Source organism: Mirounga angustirostris, unplaced genomic scaffold (genome assembly GCF_029215605.1).
Source record: "Mirounga angustirostris isolate CCGP_5_RB_7025 unplaced genomic scaffold, mMirAng1.0.hap1 SCAF_11, whole genome shotgun sequence".
NCBI classification, from domain to species: Eukaryota; Metazoa; Chordata; class Mammalia; order Carnivora; family Phocidae; genus Mirounga; species Mirounga angustirostris.
This window is the reverse complement of record NW_026991719.1, coordinates 52,833,629-52,854,456: the sequence shown is the minus strand read 5'-3', so window position 1 is coordinate 52,854,456 and position 20,828 is coordinate 52,833,629. Positions and strand designations below refer to the sequence as shown.

Here is a 20,828-nt window from a genome sequence, read left to right as displayed (position 1 = left end):
CCACTCGTACTCTTTGCAATTAATACAATTACACATTTGTTTAATTAATATGACTCCCCTAAAATAGACTAAACTCCATGAGGGGTGGGGCCTTCTCTTACTGACCTTTGTATTTACAGTTCTTGACACAGAGTAGGCAGTCAATAAATATTTATTAAATGAGAGGACCCATAACAATAAAAAAGCTTGTGGTGATTTATCATCTTTTTTTTATTAAAGATTTTATTTATTTATTTGAGAAAGAGAGAATGAGATACAGAGAGCATGAGAGGGAAGAGGGTCAGAGGGAGAAGCAAACTCCCCGCTGAGCAGGGAGCCCGATGTGGGACTCGATCCCGGGACTCCAGGATCATGACCTGAGCCGAAGGCAGTCGCTTAACCAACTAAGCCACCCACGCGCCCAATTTATCACCTTTTTAATTGATGAGTTTCCTACTTTGTTCATTCTACTGTTTGTCAGTAGCACAATAGTTAAATAGTCAGCAAAGACTTATCTTTGCCTAAAGATCTTGTGTCTTGAGAAGGCACTTGAGAATAGGGAACTGAGATCTTCCTCCATTGTTCTAAAATCAGATCTACCAGTTCTTTTTTTTAAGATTTTATTTATTTGACACAGAGAGAGAGCACAATCAGGGGGAGAGGGAGAAGCAGGCTCCCTCCTGAGCAAGAAGCCCGATGCTGGGCTCAATCCCAGGACCCTGGGATCATGATCTGAGCTGGAGGCAGCCGCTTAACCAACTGGGCCACCCAGGCACCCCAGATCTACCAGTTCTGATTCCTGAAGGACAATACCCTGAGCACAGACAAAGTAAAATGAGCCAAGGCATTTGAGTAAAAGCTTTTCATTGTATGACATGAAGCTTTTCATATTTTTAAATTCCAGGGGCAACTGTTAGTAACTTCTAAACCTTCATGAAGCAAATAAGTTAATACCAAAATATATTTCATTATACATTTCAGAATACATAAAATTTCTAATTTGGGGGGGAAGTTACAGCCCTCTACATAATGGAGATTTAATAGAATGGAAAATTTTAAGCTTTTTCAGGTATGTGCCTTTGTAGGAGTACCCATAAAAGCAGTTGGGCACTTGCCTGGCCTGGTAAAGAAACCATGATTCTTTAGGGAAGAAGAGAAGCATGTCCCACATTCTTGGAATTTACTTAGTAATCTGATACCAAGAAAACTTTTACAGATTACTTTGAGGTGGTCATACTGTTCAGCAGAGTGATTTATTTTCTTTTTTGGCTGTGCAAAGCAATGCAATGATAGGTTTAGGGGAAAAAAAATCTTACCAAAAGAAAAAAAGCCAAAGTTCAATATTCACTTGGTAAATATTAGGACCTCTCAGTCATTTGGTCTTTTGTTTGAGGCTAATAGCTAAGTATGCTGCTTTACTGTGAACTGAGGACTTTGGGAAAACATTTGCTAGACTTATAACTTATAAGTGTTTGATTCTTAAAACTATCCATACTACAGCCAGATTATTTATACACCACACCAACTTAATCTCATCTTATTCCTTAGATATTCTCAGTTGCTTCTTTTTTTTAAGATTTTATTTATTTATTTGTCAGAGAGAGAGAGAGAGAGCATGAGTAGGAGGAGGGCTAGAGAGAGAAGCAGGCTCTCTGCTGAGCTAGGAGCCTGATGCAGGACTCCATCCCAGGACCCCAGGATCATGACCTGAAGTGAAGGTAGATGCTTAACCAACTGAGCCACCCAGGCATCAGTTGCTTCTTATCACTTATCATTTTAAAATTAAATTCCTGGAGCACCTGGGTGGCTCAGTTGGTTAAGTGTCTGCCTTCAGCTCAGGTCATGATCTCAGAGTCCTGGGATCCAGCCCCACACTGGGCTCCCTGCTCAGCAAAGAGTCTGCTTCTCCCTCTTCCTTTGCCCTTCCTCCTTCTCATGTGCTCACCCAAATTAATTAATTAATTAATTAATTAAATCTTTAAAAAATAAAATATAAGGAGATACTGCCTTACTTTGCCTAACTTACTCATATCTTTGTTCCTATTTGTAGTCTCTGCTCCGGGTACATCATCTTCACCTTCATTTCTCTCTCTTTCTTTTGTTTTTTAACTCGACAGTCTTTAACAGTAGCCTGAAGTCTACTTATCTGGTTAACATAGAAGTGCCTATCAATCTAGCTTACTTTTGTTCATACTGATTTGTGATACAATATGACATTGTGATGTTTTTACCTTGAATAGAACCACATAATTAGAGGGCACTCAGTCCAGATATATATATATATATATATATATATATATATATATATATATATATATATATATATATATATATATATATATATATATTTTTTTTTGTAGCAGAAAAAATGATTCAAACACAAATTCATATATACACATATTTTACACAGTATTTCATACCTATATGCACACATGTCTAGAAGCTGTGTTGCTTTTTTTATAGGGTCCAGTCTACCTTAAAGGAGAAGACGGTATGAAATGCATGCTAAGTTCTTTATTTTCATGTAATATGTGGAAAACATTATAGTGATGACACATTTTTTTTTTAAAGTTTATGAGGTACGCTAGATTTACTCATACATAGCAAAAGCCCAGTCCTGAGCAAAATGAAGTCTGGCCTTTATTAATAATTTTAAAGATTGTGCAAATCATTATATTTAAATTAAATGAACATGCTCTAAGATATGCTGACTGCAAAAAAAGTGACAAAATCATTTATTTCCTTTGAAATTGACTTTATTTGAGAGCCTATGGAAGCACATACAGAACTTTATAAAATAAAAAGAGCATAAAATAAGTAAATATATAAGGGGAGTATAGGGTCTCCTGGGTGGCTCAGTTGGTTAAGCATCTGCCTTCAGATCAGGTTATGATCTCAGGGTCCTGAGATCGAGTCCCACATTGGGCTCTCTGCTCAGCGGGGAGTCTGCTTCTTCCTCTCCCTCTCCCTCTGTACTCTCTTTCTCTCTCTCAAATAAATAAATAAAATCTTTAAAAAATCTTTAAAAAATAAGGGGAGTATAGATGACGGGAACAAAGGAGTAAGAAAGTGATACTAACATATTTCTTAAAAAATTAGCTTGAAGTTTTCATATTCACATTGTAAAGCTAAAATGTTTTAAATGCTCCATTTACCAAATAGACGATCTAAATTCTAAGTGTGGTAGTGCCCAATGATTGGGCAAATATGAATGCTGCTGCAGTAAAAGTTTATATAAATACTGTTTCAGGTTAATAAACACAATGATGTTTCTTCATTTTATGTTATTTTATTATGTTATGTTAGTCACCACACAATACATCATCAGTTTTTGATGTAGTGATCCACGATTCATTGTTTTTGTATAACATCCAGTGCTCCATGCAGTACATGCCCTCCTTAATACCCATCACCCTCCCTTTTAAAGCCCTCAGATTGTTTCTCAGAGTCCATAGTCTCTCATGGTTCATCTGTCCTTCTGATTCCCCCCCTTCATTTTTCCCTTCCTTCTCCTAATGTCCTCCATGCTATTCTTTATGTTCCACAAATAAGTGAAACCATATGATAATTGACTTTCTCTGCTTGACTTAGTTCACTTACCTTAATCTCCTCCAGTCCCATCCATGTAGATGTAAAAGTTGGGTATTCATCCTTTCTGATGGCTGAGTAATATTCCATTGAAGATATGGACCACATCTTCTTGATCCATTCATCTGTTGAAGGGCATCTCAGCTCTTTCCACAGTTTGGCTATTGCGGACATTGCTGCTATGAACATTGGGGTGCATATGGTCTTTCTTTTCACTGCATCTGTGTCTTTGGGGTAAATACCCAGGAGTGCAATTGCTGGGTCATAGGGTAGCTCGATTTTTTATTTTTTGAGGAACCTCCATGCTGTTTTCCAAAGTGGCTGTACCAACTTGCATTCCCACCGACAGTGTAAGAGGGTTCCCCTTTCTCCACAACCTCTCCAACATTTGTTGTTTCTTGCCTTGTCAATTTTTGCTATTCTAACTGGTGTAAGGTGGTGTCTCATTGTGGTTTTGATTTGAATTTCCCTGATGGTTAGTGATGATGAACATGTTTTCATGTGTCTGTTAGCCATTTGTATGTCTTCTTTTGAAAAGTGTCTGTTCATGTCTTCTGCCCATTTTTTTGACTTGATTATTTGTTTTTGGGGTGTTGAATTTGAGAAGTTCTTTATATATCTTGGATACCAGCCCTTTATCTGTAGTGTCATTTGCAAATATCTTCTCCCATTCTGTAGGTTGCCTCTTTGTTTTGTTGACTGTTTCCTTTGCTGTTTCCTTTGCTGTGAAGAAAGAAAACTTGGTGAAGTCCCAAAAATTCATTTTGCTTTTGTTTCACTAACCTTTGGAGATGTTTCTGAAACATAATTAATTCTGAGAGAATTGCATATATCTCAGAGTGTACTTGAAGCAACTAGGAAGACTAGGGAGATGGGAGCTATAGTTGAGAAATGATTGACTGTGTGTGTATTCTATAAAACATAATATGTCCCTTGTTCTCAAATTTCCTTTTATCTTAGGGAAGAAATTAGCAAGAGTATGACTCTTGATTTTGCACAAAGTTTTAGGTGTGATTTAAGGCATTGATTAAAGAGAAAACTTTGGAGCAACAGATGACCACTGGTTTATAAATATAAGATTTTAGGAGGAGTTAATATGTTAGAGAAGTAGGGGGACCCTGGGCTTTTCTCAGCCCTTGAACACAGCTGTACTGAGGTCAGATCACTTGTAACACCCAGGAAATCAACTGGAGGACTTGGAGAAAGATCTCAGTGGTTGGAAGGAGACAGTGTGGTAGGTGTTAGGTGAATGGAAGTGAATGGGGGGGGGGAGAAAAACTGTAATGCTGCAGAGAGGAGGGAGCCCTTTCTTTGGGAAGAGAAAAGGGAAGGCAAAAGAGAGGGGTAGAGACAGTGCAGTGTTGGGTTTGCACAAGAAGAAAACCTCTCTAGACCATGGGCTGAGGAGCAAGAGTTACTGAGTGTCACAGATTTTTTGCAAACAGTGTGAGGAGCTCAAACTCTGGGGTTTTGGAAGTGTGCAACTTTTGCCAGACTGGCGCTCTGTTGTGAGCTCCTGGGAAAAATGGGGGCACAGGCCAGGAGCATATAACATGGTGTAGGGAGTTCCTGGGTCGCACTGGAAGAGAATGTTGCACTTTGTGGAGTACATCTGGAAGAGGGTATATTGCCTTTCTAAGGACAAAAGACTCTGCAGGCACCAGCAAAAGGCCTTTCATCAGCAGGGGACAGAGGTACACAAAAAATGATGGATAACCTGGTTGCTGCTCTTCCCTGTGCTACAGGACAGATTCTGCACATTGGACAAGTGTGGGACTGTTTTACTGGGAAAGAGGACACCAGACACAGCAGGGCAGGCTCTACTCCAGAGGAGGGGAGCAGGTCCACATGGTTCTGGGTCCTTTAAAATTTGGAGTTTTGAATCTTAGCCCCACACCAAAGATAAAATGCAGGACAGCTGTGGCACTGGGTGCACTGATGGCCCTTGCTATTCTGTGAGAGTTTCCTGAACAGCAAAAAGTGTGAGATCCCCTGTCTGGGATGGAGATAGTGGGGTGGTGACATTTTACCCCATGCCACCACCACAGGCAGACTTCAGAGAACAACACAGCAGCCCCTAGTGGAGGCAGGAATGACTTATGGTTTACACCCAAACTCACCCCCACCCCGCTGTGCCTGGCAAATGCATCTTTACTTGGGCAGGTCTCACTCTGAGCCAGTGCAGTGGGCCTCTCCCCTAGAAGACCAGCACAGGCAGCACCTTGCATGCACCACCAGGCTTTACTTCCCCCACACACACTTTGGGGGGAATGTAAATGGACTAAATGCTCCCTGTTTGTTACCTTGTTTTTTTCATTTCCTTCTCTCTCTCTCTCTCCCTTTTGGATCAGGCTCCCCCCCCCCTTTTTTTTTCCAGGCTTATTTTAACAAACACACCAAAGCACACCTAGCTAAAGGTCCAAGCACTCCTCACTGCAAGGAAGGAGGAACTCCGCAAAGGATGGACAGTGGGAAAGAGCAGCCAAAACACAACAGCAGAATACACACAGCATATGCCAGAAACATATCCTGAAGTGCCAGGCCTTGACAGTGTATGACCCCTTTTTAATACAGCATTACTCTCAGTTGCAGGAAACAATAACAAACTTTCAAAACACGCAGAAGACAGAAATTTAAACAAAATAACAAGATGGAGGAAATCTCCCCAAAAGAAAGGTCAGGAAGATACCACAGCCAGGGACTTGCTGAAAACAGATATGAGCAATATATCTGAACAATATTTAGAACAGCAGTCATAGGACTACTAGCTGGACTTGAAAATAAAAATAGAAGACACCAGAGAAACCCTGGCTTCAGTGATTAAAAAAAAAAAAACAACAACTAAAAACTAGTCAGGCTGAAATAGCAAAAGGCTATAAGTGAGAAGAAAAACTGATGGGATATAAACAGGAGGACTGAAGAAGTGGAGGAGACAAAAGGTGATAAAGAAGATAAAATTATGGAAAATAATGAAGTTGTAGAGAAGAGGGAAAGAAAACTACTAGATCAAGAAGGTAGACTTAGGGAACCCAACGATTCCATAAAGTGAAATAATATCTGTGTCATAGGAGTCCCAGAAGAATGAGAGAAGTAAAAGGGGGCAGAAGGTTTATTTGAACAAATTATAACTAAAACTTCTTTAATCTGGGGAAGGAAACAGGCATTCAATTCCAAGAGGCACAGAGAACTCCCTTCAAAACCAACAAAAACAGGCCAACTCCATAATGTATCAGAGTGAAACTTGCAAAATGCAAAGATAAAGAATTCTGAAAGCAACTAGGGACGAATGTTCCTTAACCTACAATGGTAGACAAAAAAAGGTTAAAAAGAAACCAGTCCACTGAAACTTGACAAGCCAGAAGAGAGTGGCAGGAAATATTCATCATGCTAAATGGCAAAAATATGCAGTCAAGGATACTTTATCCAGCAAGGCTGTCATTCAGAATAGGAGGGATAAAAAGTTTCCCAGACAAACAAAAATCAAAGAAGTTCGTGAACACTAAACCACCTCTACAAGAAATATTAAAAGGGATGTTTTGATTGGGAAAGAGAGACCAAAAGCAACAAAGAATAGAAAGGAACAGAAGCAATCCACAGGAACATTGACTTTACAGGTAATACAATGGCACTAAATTGATATCTATAAATAATCACTCTGACTGTAAATGGACTAAATGCTCCAATCAAAAGGCATAAGGTATCAGAGGGGTGTCTGGGTGTTTCAGTTGATTAAGCATCCAACTCTTGGTTTTGGCTCAGGTCATGATTTCAGTGTTATGAGATGAAGCCCTGTGTTGGGCTCTGTGCTCAGCAGGGAGTCTGCTGGAGATTCTCTCTCTCCCTCTCACTCTGCCCCTCCCCCCACTCAAGCGATCTCTCTCTTTCTCTAAAATAATCAAATAAATCTTTTTTAAAAGGCATAAGGTATCAGAATGGATAAAAGAGCAAGACCCATCAATATGCTGCTTTACAAGAGACTCATTTTAGACACAAAGACACCTTGAGATTGAAAGTGAGGGGGTGAAGAACCATTTATCATGCTAATGGACATTAGCTGGAGAATCCATCCTTATACCAGGCAAATTAGATTTTAAACCAAAGACTGTTATGAGAGATGAAGAAGGACACTATATCATAACAAAGGAGTCTATCTAACAAGAAGATCTAACAATTATAAATATTTATGCCCTTAACTTGGGATCAGCCAAATATGTAAATCAATTAATAACAAACTTAAAAAACTCAATGATAATAATACAATAATAGTAGGGGATGTTAACACCCCCCTAAAAACAATGGACAGAAAATCAATAAGGAAACAAGGGCTTGGAAGGACACACTGGACCAGATGGACTTAGCAGATATATTCATCCTAAAGCAGCAGAATGTACATTCTTTTTTTTAAAAAAAATATATATTTATTTATTTGACAAAGAGAGAAAATGCATGTGAGAGAGCACAAGCAGAGGAGCAGCAGGCAGAGAGAGAAGTAGGTTCCCAGTTGAGCAAAGAGCCCAATGCCATACTCAATCCCAGGATCCTGGGATCATGACCTGAGCCTAAGGCAGACGCTTAACCAACTGAGCCTCCCAGGAGCACCAGAAGGCACATTCTTTCTGAGTGTACATGGGACATTCTCCAGAATGGATCAAATACTGGGTCACAAATCAGGCTTCAACTGTTACAAAAAGATTGAGATCAACCATGCAAAATTTCAGACCACAATACTATGAAACTTGAAGGCAACCACAAGAAAAAAAATTGGAAGAACCACAAATACATGAAGGTTAAAGAACATCCTATTAAAGAATGCATGGGTTAACCAGGAAATCAAAGAAGAATTTTTTTTTTAAAGTACATGGAAGCAATGAAAATGAAAACACAACAGTCCCAAACCTTTCGGACATAGTAAAGGCAGCCCCAAGAAGTAAGTATATAGCAATGCATGCTTTCTTAAAGAAGCACAAAATGTCTCAAACACACAAGGTAACCTTACACCTAAAGGAGCTGGAAAAAGAACAACTGAAAAGCCTAAATCCAGCAGGTGAAGATCATAAAGGTTAGAGTAGAAATCAATGATACTGAAAAAACAACAACAACAACAACAAACACAGTAGAACAGATCAGTGAAACTAGGAACTGGTTCTTTGAAAGTATTAACAAAATTTATAAACCTTTAGTCAGACTTATAAAAAAAAATGAAAGGACCCAAATAAAAAAAAATAATGAATGAAAGAGGACAGATCATAACCAACACCACAGAAATACAAACAATTATAAGAGAATATTATGTGCAAATATATGCCAAGAAATTAGGCAATCTGGAAAAAATGGATAAATTCCTAGATACATATAGACTACCAAAACTGAAACAGGAAGAAATAGAAAATCTGAACAGACTCATAACCAGCCAAGAAATTGAATCAGTAATAAAACATCTTCAACAAACAAGAGTTCAGGGCCAATCAATTCCCAGGGGAATTGTACCAAACATTTAAAGAAGAATTAATACCGATTCCTCTGAAAATATTTGGAAGGGAAACTTCAAAACTCATTTTATGAGGCTGAAATTACTTTAATCACAAAACCAAAGACCCCACCAAAAAGGAGAATTATAAACCAACATGGATGTAAAAATTCTCAATAAAATCACTGATATGAGGAATTCTTAATCGCAGGAAACAAACTGAGTGTTGTTGGAGTGGGGGGTGGGGTGGGAGGGATGGGGTGACTGGGTGATGGACACTGGGGAGGGTGTGTGCTCTGGTAAGCACTGTGAATTGTGCAAGACTGTTGAATCTCAGATCTGTACCTCTGAAACAAATAATGCAATATATGTTAAGAAAAAAAAAAAAGAAGAAGAAGAAGAAGAAGGTAGCGGGAGGGGAAGAATGAAGCGGGGTAAATCGGAGGGGTAGATGAACCATGAGAGACGATAGACTCTGAAAAACAAACTGAGGGTTCTAGAGAGGAGGGGGGTGGGAGGATGGGTTAGCCTGGTGGTGGGTATTGAGGAGGGCACATTCTGCATGGAGCACTGGGTGTTGTGCACAAACAATGAATCATGGAACACTTCATCTAAAACTAATGATGTAATGTATGGGGATTAACATAAGAATAAAAAAAAAACATAAGCAAATCAAATCCAACAGTGCATTAAAAGGATTATTCACCATGACCATTTATTCCTGGGCTTCAGGAGTGGTTCAACATCTGCAAATCAATCAAGCTGATATACCACATTAATAAAAGAAAAGATAGGAACCATATGATCTTCTCAATAAATACAGAAAAAGCATTTGACAAAACACAGCATCCTTTTTTTTTTTTTAAAGATTTTATTTATTTATCTGACAGAGAGAGAGACAGCGAGAGCAGGAACACAAGCAGGGGGAGTGGAAGAGGGAGAAGCAGGCTTCCTGCCGAGCAGGGAGCCCAATGTGGGACTCGATCCCAGGACTCTGGGATCATGACCTGAGCCGAAGGCAGATGCTTAATGACTGAGCCACCCAGGCGCCCTACAGCATCCTTTCTTGATAAGAACCCTCCACAAAGTAGGGATAGATGGAACATACCTGAACATTATAAAGGCCATATACAAAAGACTCACAGTGGCTCCTCCTCCTGACCCGGAGGCCCCAGCACAGCCCTCCTCTCACTGAGTTTCACTTTCCATTCAGTCGGAAAAGAAAGCTGGGAGGCCCTGGTGGGTGGGTGGGGCCTGAGCCAACCAGGGAGGAGCGGCCTGCAATATAACACTAGGCAAGATGACTGGAGGACACAGCCAGAGCTCCATGGCCCCTATGCATTCTCTGCCAAGCTTGGTACCAGCAAGGCTAGAGAAGGTTTTTCTGAGTTTCCCTAGTATCAAACTTCGCAGTGAAGGTTTGGTGCTTCCATGGAAATTGAGAATATTGCCAGTGGTTCGTTTTGAGGTATGAAGCGGGGAGCTGTGATTCCCTGGGCAGATAACAGAAGATAAACAGAAGGGGGAGAGAGCCTCCAGGATCCTGCACCACCAGAGCTCAAAGCCTCACATGATGGGGACCTAGTACAGACTCGCAAACTGGTGGCAGTGGGGAAAGGACTTTGGGGCAGCCCCCCAGACTGAAACCTGGAGCTGTGGGGGCATGCATGTGAACTTGGGGTGGGCTGGTGGTTTTAGAAGCACAAAGGACAGATAGGTGCCTGGACCTGGAAGTGAGAGCTGGGAGTGCTGCTGTGGGGCACACAATCCAGGACACTGCACAGACAGAAACGGAGACAGTATGGCCTGGAGAGCTCACTGAAAAACAAAATGCCATCTCTCTGTTCTGAGGAAGAGAGTTAGAAACAGTCACTTCTGCTCTGACTCTCAGAAGAGACATGGAAAGCCACCAGGGAAAGCTGCCAGAGAACAAAAGCCCCCCAAAAATGGTTCTCACTGAGCCCAAACCCCCCACAAGGGGCAAGGCAATTCTGCCCAAACAGGGTTGTCTGAGTAAGAGTGCGGCAGTGCCTCCTCCAGAAGACAGGCTGGAAGAACAAGAGGCCGACAACCCTAAGGTCTCTATAACACAGGTGCATCTTGCTTGGGTTGTGGTCAATAATTTGAACTCTGTAGATTCCCTCAACCACCCCTCAACAAAATGACTTAGAGGAGGAACCCCCCAAATAAGAAAGACTCAGACTGTGACTTCTGCACAGATTTACAAATGGATATAGATATAAACAAGATGTCAGAAATAGACTTCAGGGTAACAATTATGAAGAAAATAGCTAAGATGGAGAAATTGATTAATGACAACCTAGATTCTCGAAGGGCAGAAATAAGAGCTGATCTGGCAAAATTTAAAAATGCTATAGGGGTGCCTGGGTGGCTCAGTCATTAAGCGTCTGCCTTCGGCTCAGGTCATGATCCCAGGGTCCTGGGATCAAGACCTGCATTGGGGTCCTTGCTCCGCGGGAAGCCTGCTTCTCCCTCTCCCACTCCCCCTGCTTGTGTTCCCTCTCTCACTGTGTCTCTGTCAAATAAATAAATAAAATCTTTTAAAAATAAATAAATAAAATAAAATAAATAAAAATGCTATCAATGAGATCCAATCTAATCTAGATACACAACAGCTAGGGTAAATGAGGGAGAAGAAAGAATTAGTGATCTAGAAGACAAACTGATAGGAAAGAAGGAAAATGAGGAGGCCTGGGAGAAACAGATTAAAATCCATGAAAACAGAATGAGAGAAATAAGTGAAGCCATGAAACATTCCAATGTCAGAATTATTGGGATCCCTGAGGGGGTGGAGAGAGAGAGAGGACTAGAAGATATATTTTAGCAAATCATAGCTGAGAACATCCCTAATCTGGGGAATGAAACAAACATTCGTGGCCAAGAAAAACAGGCCAATGCCCCAACATGTAATAGTAAAACTCGTAAATCTTAGAACAAAGGAAACCATCTTAAAGGCAGTTAGGGGGAAGAGATTCCTTAAAAACAGAGGGAAGAACATCAACATAATGTCAGACCTATCCACAAAGATCTGGCAAGCCAGAAAGGGCTGGCAATACATATTCAGGGTACTAAATGAGAAGAACATGCAGCCAAGAATACTTTATCTGGCAAGGCTGTCATTTAGAATGGATGGAGAGATGCAGAGCTTCCACAACTGGCAGAAACTGAAAAAATATGTGCCCAATAAGCTGGCCCTGCAAGATATATTAAGGGGGGTTCTATAAAAGGAGAAAGACCCCAAGAGTAATATACAACAGAAATTTACAGGGACAATCTATAAACACAAGGCAACATGAAGACAATAAATTTATATTTCAATAATCACTCTCAACGTGAACAGCCTAAATGCTCCCATAAAATGGCACAGGGTTGCAGATTGGATAAAAAGACAGGACCCATCCATATGCTATCTACAAGAGACTCATTTTGAACCTAAAGATATATCCAGACTGAAAGTGAAGGGATGGAGATCCATCTTCCATGGCAACAGACAACAGAAGAAAGCTGGGGTAGCAATTCTCATATCAGACAAATTAGATTTTAAGATAAACACTGTAGTTAGAGACACAGAAGGATATTATATCATTCTTAAAGGGTATATCCAACAAGAAGATCTAACAATTGTAAATATCTATGCCCCCAACTTGGGAGCAGCCAACTACATAAGCCAACTGTTAACCAAAATAAAGAGTTATCTTGATAACAATACGTTAATTGTAGAAAACCTCAATACTCCACTCTCAGCAATAGACAGATCATCTAAGCAGAAAATCAACAAAGAAACAAGAGCTTTGAATGATACACTGGACCAGATGGACCTCATAGATATATGGGGAACAATCCACCCTAAAACAACAGAATATTCATTCTTCTCAAGCACACATGGAACTTTCTCCAGAATAGACCACATACTGGGCCACAAGGCAGGTATTAACTGATACGAAAAGATTGAGATGTTCCCTGCATTGTCTCAGACCATAATGCTTTAAAACTGGAACTCAATCACAAGAAAAAATTTGGCAGAAATTCAAACACTTGGAAGCTAAAGACCACTCTGTTTAAGAATGTTTGGATCAACCAGGAAATCAAAGAAGAACTTAAACAATTCAAGGAAACCAATGAGAACAACATATTGGTCCAAATCCTATGGGATACTGCAAAGGTGGTCCTAAGGGGGAAAAATAAAGCTATCCATGCATCACTCAAAAAAAAAAATAGAAAAATTCTGAATTCACCAACTAACTATACACATTAAAGAATTGGAGAAAAACAAAATGATGCCTAAGCCACACATTAGAAGAGAAATAAGATTAGAGCAGAGATCAATAAATTAGAAACCAGAAACATAGTAGATCAGATCAACAAAACTAGAAGCTGATTCACTGAAAGAATTAATAAGATCAATAAACCACTGGCCAGACTTATCTAAAAGAAAAGAGAAAGGACCCAAATTAATAAAATTATGAACCAAAGTGGAGAGACCACGACTAACACCGAGGAAATAGAAACAATTATTAGAAATTACAGGGGCCCCTGAGTGGCTCAGTCGGTTAAGCATCTGCCTTCAGCTCAGGTCATGATCCCAGGGCCCTGGGATTGAGGCCCCATCAGGCTCCCTGTTCAGTGGAGAGCCTGCTTCTCCCTCTGCCTGCCACTCTGACTATCTGTGCACTCTGTCCCTCTGTCAAATAAATAAATAAAAGTTTAAAAAGAAAGAAATTATTATCAAAAACTATATGCCAATAAATTAAGCAACCTGGAAAAAATGGATGCCTTCTTGGAAACCTATAAGCTGCCAAGACTGAAACAGGAAGAAATCGACAACCTGTATAAGCCAATAAACAGTAACGAGATTGAAGCAGTGATAAAAACCTCCCAAAAAACAAGAGTCCAGGGCCTGATGGACTCCCTGGGGAATTCTACCAAACACTCAAAGAAGAAATAATACCTATTTTCCTGAAGCTGTTTCAAAAAATAGAAACAGAAGGAAAGCTTCCAGACTCATTTTATGAGGCCAGCATTACCTTGATTCCCAAAGCAGGCAAAGACCCCATCAAAAAGGGGAATTTTAGACTACTATCCCTGATGAGTATGGATTCAAAATTCTCAACAGAATCCTAGCTAATAGGATCCAACAATACATTAAAAGGATCATCCACCACGACCAAGTGGGTTTTATCCCCGGGATGCAAGGGTGGTTCAACATTCGCAAATCAATCAATGTGATAGATCACATTAATAAGAGGAGGGAGAAGAACCATATGGTCCTCTCAAATGATGCAGAAAAAGCATTTGACAAAATACAGCATCCTTTCCTGTTTAAAACTTTTCAGAGTATAGGGATGGAGTGAATATTCCTCAATTTCATAAAATTCATCTATGAAAAACCCACATTGAATATTATTCTCAATGAGGAAAATTTAAGAGCCTTTCCTTTATGATCAGTAACATGACAAGGGTGCCCACTCTCGCCACTATTGTTCAACATACTACTAGAATCCTAGCAACAACAATCAGACAACAAAAAGAAATAAAAGGTATTCAAATTGGCAAAGAAGAAGTCAAACTCTCTTCACAGATGACATGATACTTTATGTGGAAAATACAAAAGACTCCAACCCCAAATTACTAGAACTCATACAGCAATTCAGTAATCTGGCAAGATACAAAATTAATGCACAGAAATTAGTTGCTTTCTTTTACACTAACAATGTAACTGTACAAAGAGAAATTAGGGAATGGATTCCACTTACATTAGCACCAAAACCCATAAGATACCTTGGAATAAACCTAACCAAAGAGGTAAAGGATCTATACTCTAGGAACTACAGAACACTCATGAAATAAATTGAAGAAGACACAAAAAGATGGAAAAACATTCTATGCTCATGGATCGGAAGAATAAACATTGTTAAAATGTCTATGCTGCCCAGAGCCATGTGCACTTTCAATGCCATCCCGATCAAACTACCAACGGCATTTTTCAAAGTGCTGGAACAAACAATCCTAAACTTGGTATGGAATCAGAAAATACCCCGAATCACCAAGGAAATGTTGAAAAAGAAAAACAAAGCTGGGGGCATCACGTTGCCTGATTTCAAGCTATACTGCAAAGACATGATCACCAAGACAGCATGGTACTGGCACAAAAACAGACACATAGACCAATAGAACAGAATAGAGAGCCCAGATATGGGCCATCAACTTTATGGTCAAAATCTTTGACAAAGTAGGAAAAAATATGCAGTGGAGAAAAGTCTCTTCAATAAACGGTGCTCGGGAAAATTGGACAGCTATATACAGAAGAATGAAACTGGACCACTCTCTAACACCATACACAAAGATAAACTCAAGATGGTTGGAAGACCTCAATGTGAGACAGGAATCCATCAAAATCCTAGAGGAGAACATAAGCAGTAACAACTTTGACATCGGCCACAACAACTTCTTTCAAGACACATCTCCAAAGACCAGGGAAACAAAAGTGAAAATAAACTTTTGGGACTTCATCAAGATAAAAAGCTTCTGCACAGCAAAGGAAAGAGTCAACAAAACAAAGAGGTAACCCATGGAATGGGAGAAGATTTTTGCAAATGACACTTCAGACAAAGGGCTGATATCCAAGATCTATAAAGAACTTCTCAAACTCAGCACCCAAAAAACAAATAATCACGTCAAAATATGAGCAGAAGACATGAACAGACACTTCTCCAAAGAAGACATACAAATGGCTAACAGACACATGAAAACATGTTCATCATCATTAGCCATCAGGGAAATTCAAATCAAAACCACATTGAGACACCACCTTACACCAGTTAGAATGGAAAAATTGACAAGGCAAGAAACAACAAATGTTGGAGAGGTTGTGGAGAAAGGGGAACCCTCTTACACTGTTGGTGGGAATGCAAGTTGGTACAGCCACTTTGGAAAACAGCGTGGAGGTTCCTCAAAAAATTAAAAATCGAGCTACCCAAATTATGCACTCCTGGGTATTTACCCCAAAGACACAGATGTAGTGAAAAGAAGGACCATATGCACCCCAATGTTCATAGCAACAATGTCCACAATAGCCAAACTGTGGAAAGAGCTGAGATGCCCTTCAACAGATGAATGGATAAAGAAGATGTGGTTCATATATACAATGGAATATTACTCAGCCATCATAAAGGATGGATACCCAACTTTTATATCAACATGGATGGGACTGGAGGAGATTATGCTAAGTGAACTAAGTCAAGCAGAGAAAGTCAATTATCATATGGTTTCACTTATTTGTGGAACATAAGGGATAGCATGGAGGACATTAGGAGAAGGAAGGGAAAAATGAAGGAAGGGAAATCGGGCGGGGAGTGAGATGAACCATGAGAGACTACAGACTCCAAGTAACAAACTGAGGGTTTTAGAGTGGAGGGGGGTTGGAGGGATGTGTTAGCCCAGTGATGGGTATGAAGGAGGGCAGGTATTGCATGGAGCACTGGGTGTTATATGCAAACAATGAATCATGAAACACTACATCAAAAACTAATGATGTACTGTATGGTGACTAACATAACATAATAAAATTTTTAAAAAATAGAAAAAAAATAAAAGATTATTATAGGAATTAAAAAAAAAAAGACACACAGCTAATATCCTCAATGGGAAAAAACTGAGAGTTTTCCCTCTAAGGTCAGGAATATGACTATGATGTCCACTCTCACCACTATTGTTCAACATAGTACTAGAAATCCTTACCTCAGTAATCAGACAACAAAAGAAATAAACTGCATCCAAACAGGCAAGGAAGAAGTCAGATTTTTACTCTTCATGGACAACATGATTCTCAATGTAGAAAAACCAAAAGAGTCCACCAAAAAAATTGATAGAACTGATAGAAGAATTCAGCCAAGTCACAGGATATAAAATGAATGCACAGAAATCTGTTGCATATCTATGCACCAAAAATGAATCAGCAGAAAGAGAAATCAAGGAATCAATCGCATTTACATTTGCACCCAAAACCATAAGATACCTAGGAATAAACCTATTCAAAGAGGTAAAGGATCCATACTTTGAAAACTATAGAACACTTATGAAAAAAATTGAGGAAGATACAGAGAATGGAAAAACATTCCATGCTCATGGATTGGAAGAACAAATATTGATAAAATGTCTATACTTACCCAAAAGAGTCTACATATTCAATGCAATCTCTACCAAAATAACACCAGCATTTTTCACAGAGGTGGAACAACGAATGCTAAAATTTGTATGTAACCAGTAAAGACCCAGAATAGCCAAAGTAATGTTCAAAAAGAAAACCAAAGCTGGAGGCATCAGAGTTCTGGACTTCAAGCTATATTACAAAGCTGTAATCATCAAGGTTAGCATGGTACTGGCACAAAAACAGACACACAGATCAATGAAACAAAATAGAGAACACAGAAATGTACCCACAACTATGTGGTCAACTAATCCATGACAAAGCAGGGAAGAATATCCAATGGAAAAAAGACAGTCTTTTCAAATGGTGTTGGGAAAATTGGATAGTCACATGCAGAAGAATCTAACTGGACCACTTTCTTACCCCATACACAAAAGTAAATTCCACATGAATGAAAGACCTAAATGTGAGACAGCATTCCATCAAAAACCTAGGGGAGAACACAGACAGAAGCCTCTTTGACCTTGACCACCACAAGTTCTTACTAGACAGGTCTCCAGAGGCAAGGGAAAGAAAAGCAAAAATGAGCTATTATCTTCATCAAGATAAAAAGCTTCTGCACAGTAAAGGAAACAAGAAAACTAACACACAACCAGTGGAATGAAAGAAGATATTTGCAAATGACATATCAGATAAAGGGCTAGTATCCAAAATGTATAAAGAAGTGATCAAACTTAACACCCGAAAAAAAAAAATCCAGCCAAGAAATGGACAGAAGACATGAACAGATATTTCCCAAAAGAAGGCATACAAAATGGGCGCCTGGGTGGCTGAGTTGGTTAAGTGACTGCCTTCGGCTCAGGTCATGATCCTGGAGTCGGGGGATCGAGTCCCGCATCAGGCTCCCTGCTCAGTGGGGAGTCTGCTTCTCCCTCTGACCCTCCCCCCTCTCATGCTCTCTCTCTCTCATTCTCTCTCTCAAATAAATAAATAAAATCTTAAAAAAAAAAAGAAGGCATACAAATGTCTAAGAGATACACAAAAAGATGCTCAACGTCACTCATTGTTGGGGAAATATAAATCAAAACCACAATGAAATACCACCTCACACCATCAGAATGGCTGAAATTAACAACTCAGGAAACAACAGATGTTAGTGAAGATGTGGAGAAAGGGGAACCCTATTGCACTGTTGGTGAGAAAGCAAGCTGGTGAAGTCATTCTAGAAAACAGTATGAAGGTTCCTCAAAAAATTAAAAATAGGGAGACATCTGCTTCCAGGGCTGTGGCCATCACATTCCCAGCCTCAGCAGGCCGCTGAGCTGCACCTGGTGCCAGAAACAGGTACTTCCAATCTCTGAGTCCTGGCTGCCCTTGTGCCACTGTCAGACTTCTCAGCCAGTCATGCTAGATCATCTGAGCTTGATGCCCACACAAATGGATTAAAAGGGCTAGAAGCTAGCTGAACAGATGTTTCAGGGAATTATTCTTTTTCCTGCAATAGTTCGATTTATCTACAGGTACATGGCTCAACAGTTGGGGTGGACTATCTACATAGTTATGACAGGATTTGCTTTTTCATGTTTGTTGACACTTCCTCCATGGCCTATTTATCATTGACATTCCATCAAGTGGTTACCTGTTCAAGACTCAGGCTCAGAAGACAAGAAACCAGGGGAAAGAAAAATTAAGAGACATGCTAAAAATAACTAATTAGGGTTTTCATGATTCAGCTTTACTATTGCATCTGCTTTTGTTTTGTGTGAGATGAGCTCAAAACATGAGCTAAAACCCACCTCTGCCCTTTTCTTGTGTAGATTTTGTTCCCTTTATCACTTCTAACTCAGTTGGCTTTTGATTTATAAATATTTTAGACTTTCTCTTCATAATCTTCCTCTGAGATGAGAACAGAAAACACAAGTATGCAAAGTTTCTTTCAGGTCTACAAAACTAATGATGAATAAATGCCTCATAAATGATAGTACAATTTAACTGTCAAAGTTTTGTAATTCATTATGAATGGTTAAATTGTTTTAATATTTTCAATTAAAATTCAATGCAAGCAAAAAAAAAAAAAGTTAAAACTACCCTATGACCCAGCAATTGCGTTGTTAGGTATTTATCCAAAGGATACAAACATAGTGATTTGAAGGGCATATGAACCCAAATGTTTATAGCAGCACTATGCACAATAGCTAAAATGTGGAAAGAGCCCAAATGTCCATCGAATGGTGAGTGGATAAAGAAGATGTGGTATAATACAATTGAATATTATTCAGTCATCAGAAGATGAAATCTTGCCATTTGCAATGACATGGATGGAATTAGTGTATTATGCTAAGCAAAGTAAGTCAGTCAGAGAATGACAAATACTGTATGATTTTACTCATATGTGGAATTTAATAAACAAAACAGATAAACATAGGGGAAGGGAAGGAAAAATAAGATAAAAACAGAGAGGGAGGCAAATCATAAGACTCTTAACTATTGGGAACAAACAGGATTGCTGGGTGGGAGGGGGTGGGGGATGGAGTAAATGGGTGATGGGCATTAAGGAGGGCATTTGTTATAATGAGCACTGGGTGTTATATGCAAGTGATGAATCTCTAAATTCTACCCTTGAAACTAATATTACACTATATGTTAACTAACGAATTTAAATAAAATCTTGAATGAAAAAATATTTTATGTTGAAAATTGAACTCCACAGGAGTTACAAATTTTATAAATAATAAAACTAGATTTAATTTTAGTTTATTTATTTATAAAATTGTAAAATAAATGTACATGAAAATCTAGGGAAAACTTCAGTCCCATATTTTAAATACTAGCAAAAATCCCTGCTTTTCAAAAACAGGTTTCAGAAAACCCTGGAATAATAGAAGTCATTTGTTGTATGTAGAATCAACCTACATGGAATTGCAAATTATTTAGAAAACTGCCACACTTTTGGTGTTTAACACAAATTCCTGTTCTAGACATTAATAAGGTCTTAGAATATTGTTTAGAACTTAAAAAAAAAACAACTTTTTTATTCCCTCCAACTTTGATGTATTCCTCATCCTTTTTGTGTGGTCTTAATTGTCTCCTAGATATTAAATCTTGCTTAGGCACCAGCAAGTAACAATTTAAACCATGTTTTTAAGTTATGGCATGTAACAGACGGAAGGAAATACAACAGACAGCCAAAGGTAGTGGGATCCCTGTCTATTTTCCAGCAGGAAGCTGGATTGAGGGGGAATTCAAAAATAAATTCAAGTGGAAATCTCAATTTTAGTGTAATCTTCAGTAAAATTGGACAGTGTTGAGAAACAACAAAGGGAATAGCTTGTACTGCCCAGTGGTTTCTGCAGATATCTGGGGTTCAAACATTTCATTAAGATTTGGGACATATTATGGTGGAGAAGGACCATTCAAAGCTATAAAATCATGGTCATTTAAATTTGGTAAAACATTGAATGGGTTCTTCAGATCATCCAAATTAGGTCATTAGAATCTTGAAATCTTTCTCCAAAGTCACTTACCAGCTCCTCATCAAACAGGAAATGCAGGGGAATTTTCATGTATTGTACCATCTTCTTGTATGTAGAAAGATGTTTTTTATATATGATGCGGAAGAAAAGGGAG

At 39.1% G+C, this 20,828-nt stretch overlaps 1 pseudogene; it reads left to right on the top strand.

Annotated features, from left to right (window-relative positions):
* Nucleotides 1–18,605: 18,605 nt before the first annotated feature.
* Nucleotides 18,606–18,972, top strand: LOC123840805 (signal peptidase complex subunit 1-like; annotated as a pseudogene).
* The last annotated feature ends 1,856 nt before the right edge of the window (nt 18,973–20,828 follow it).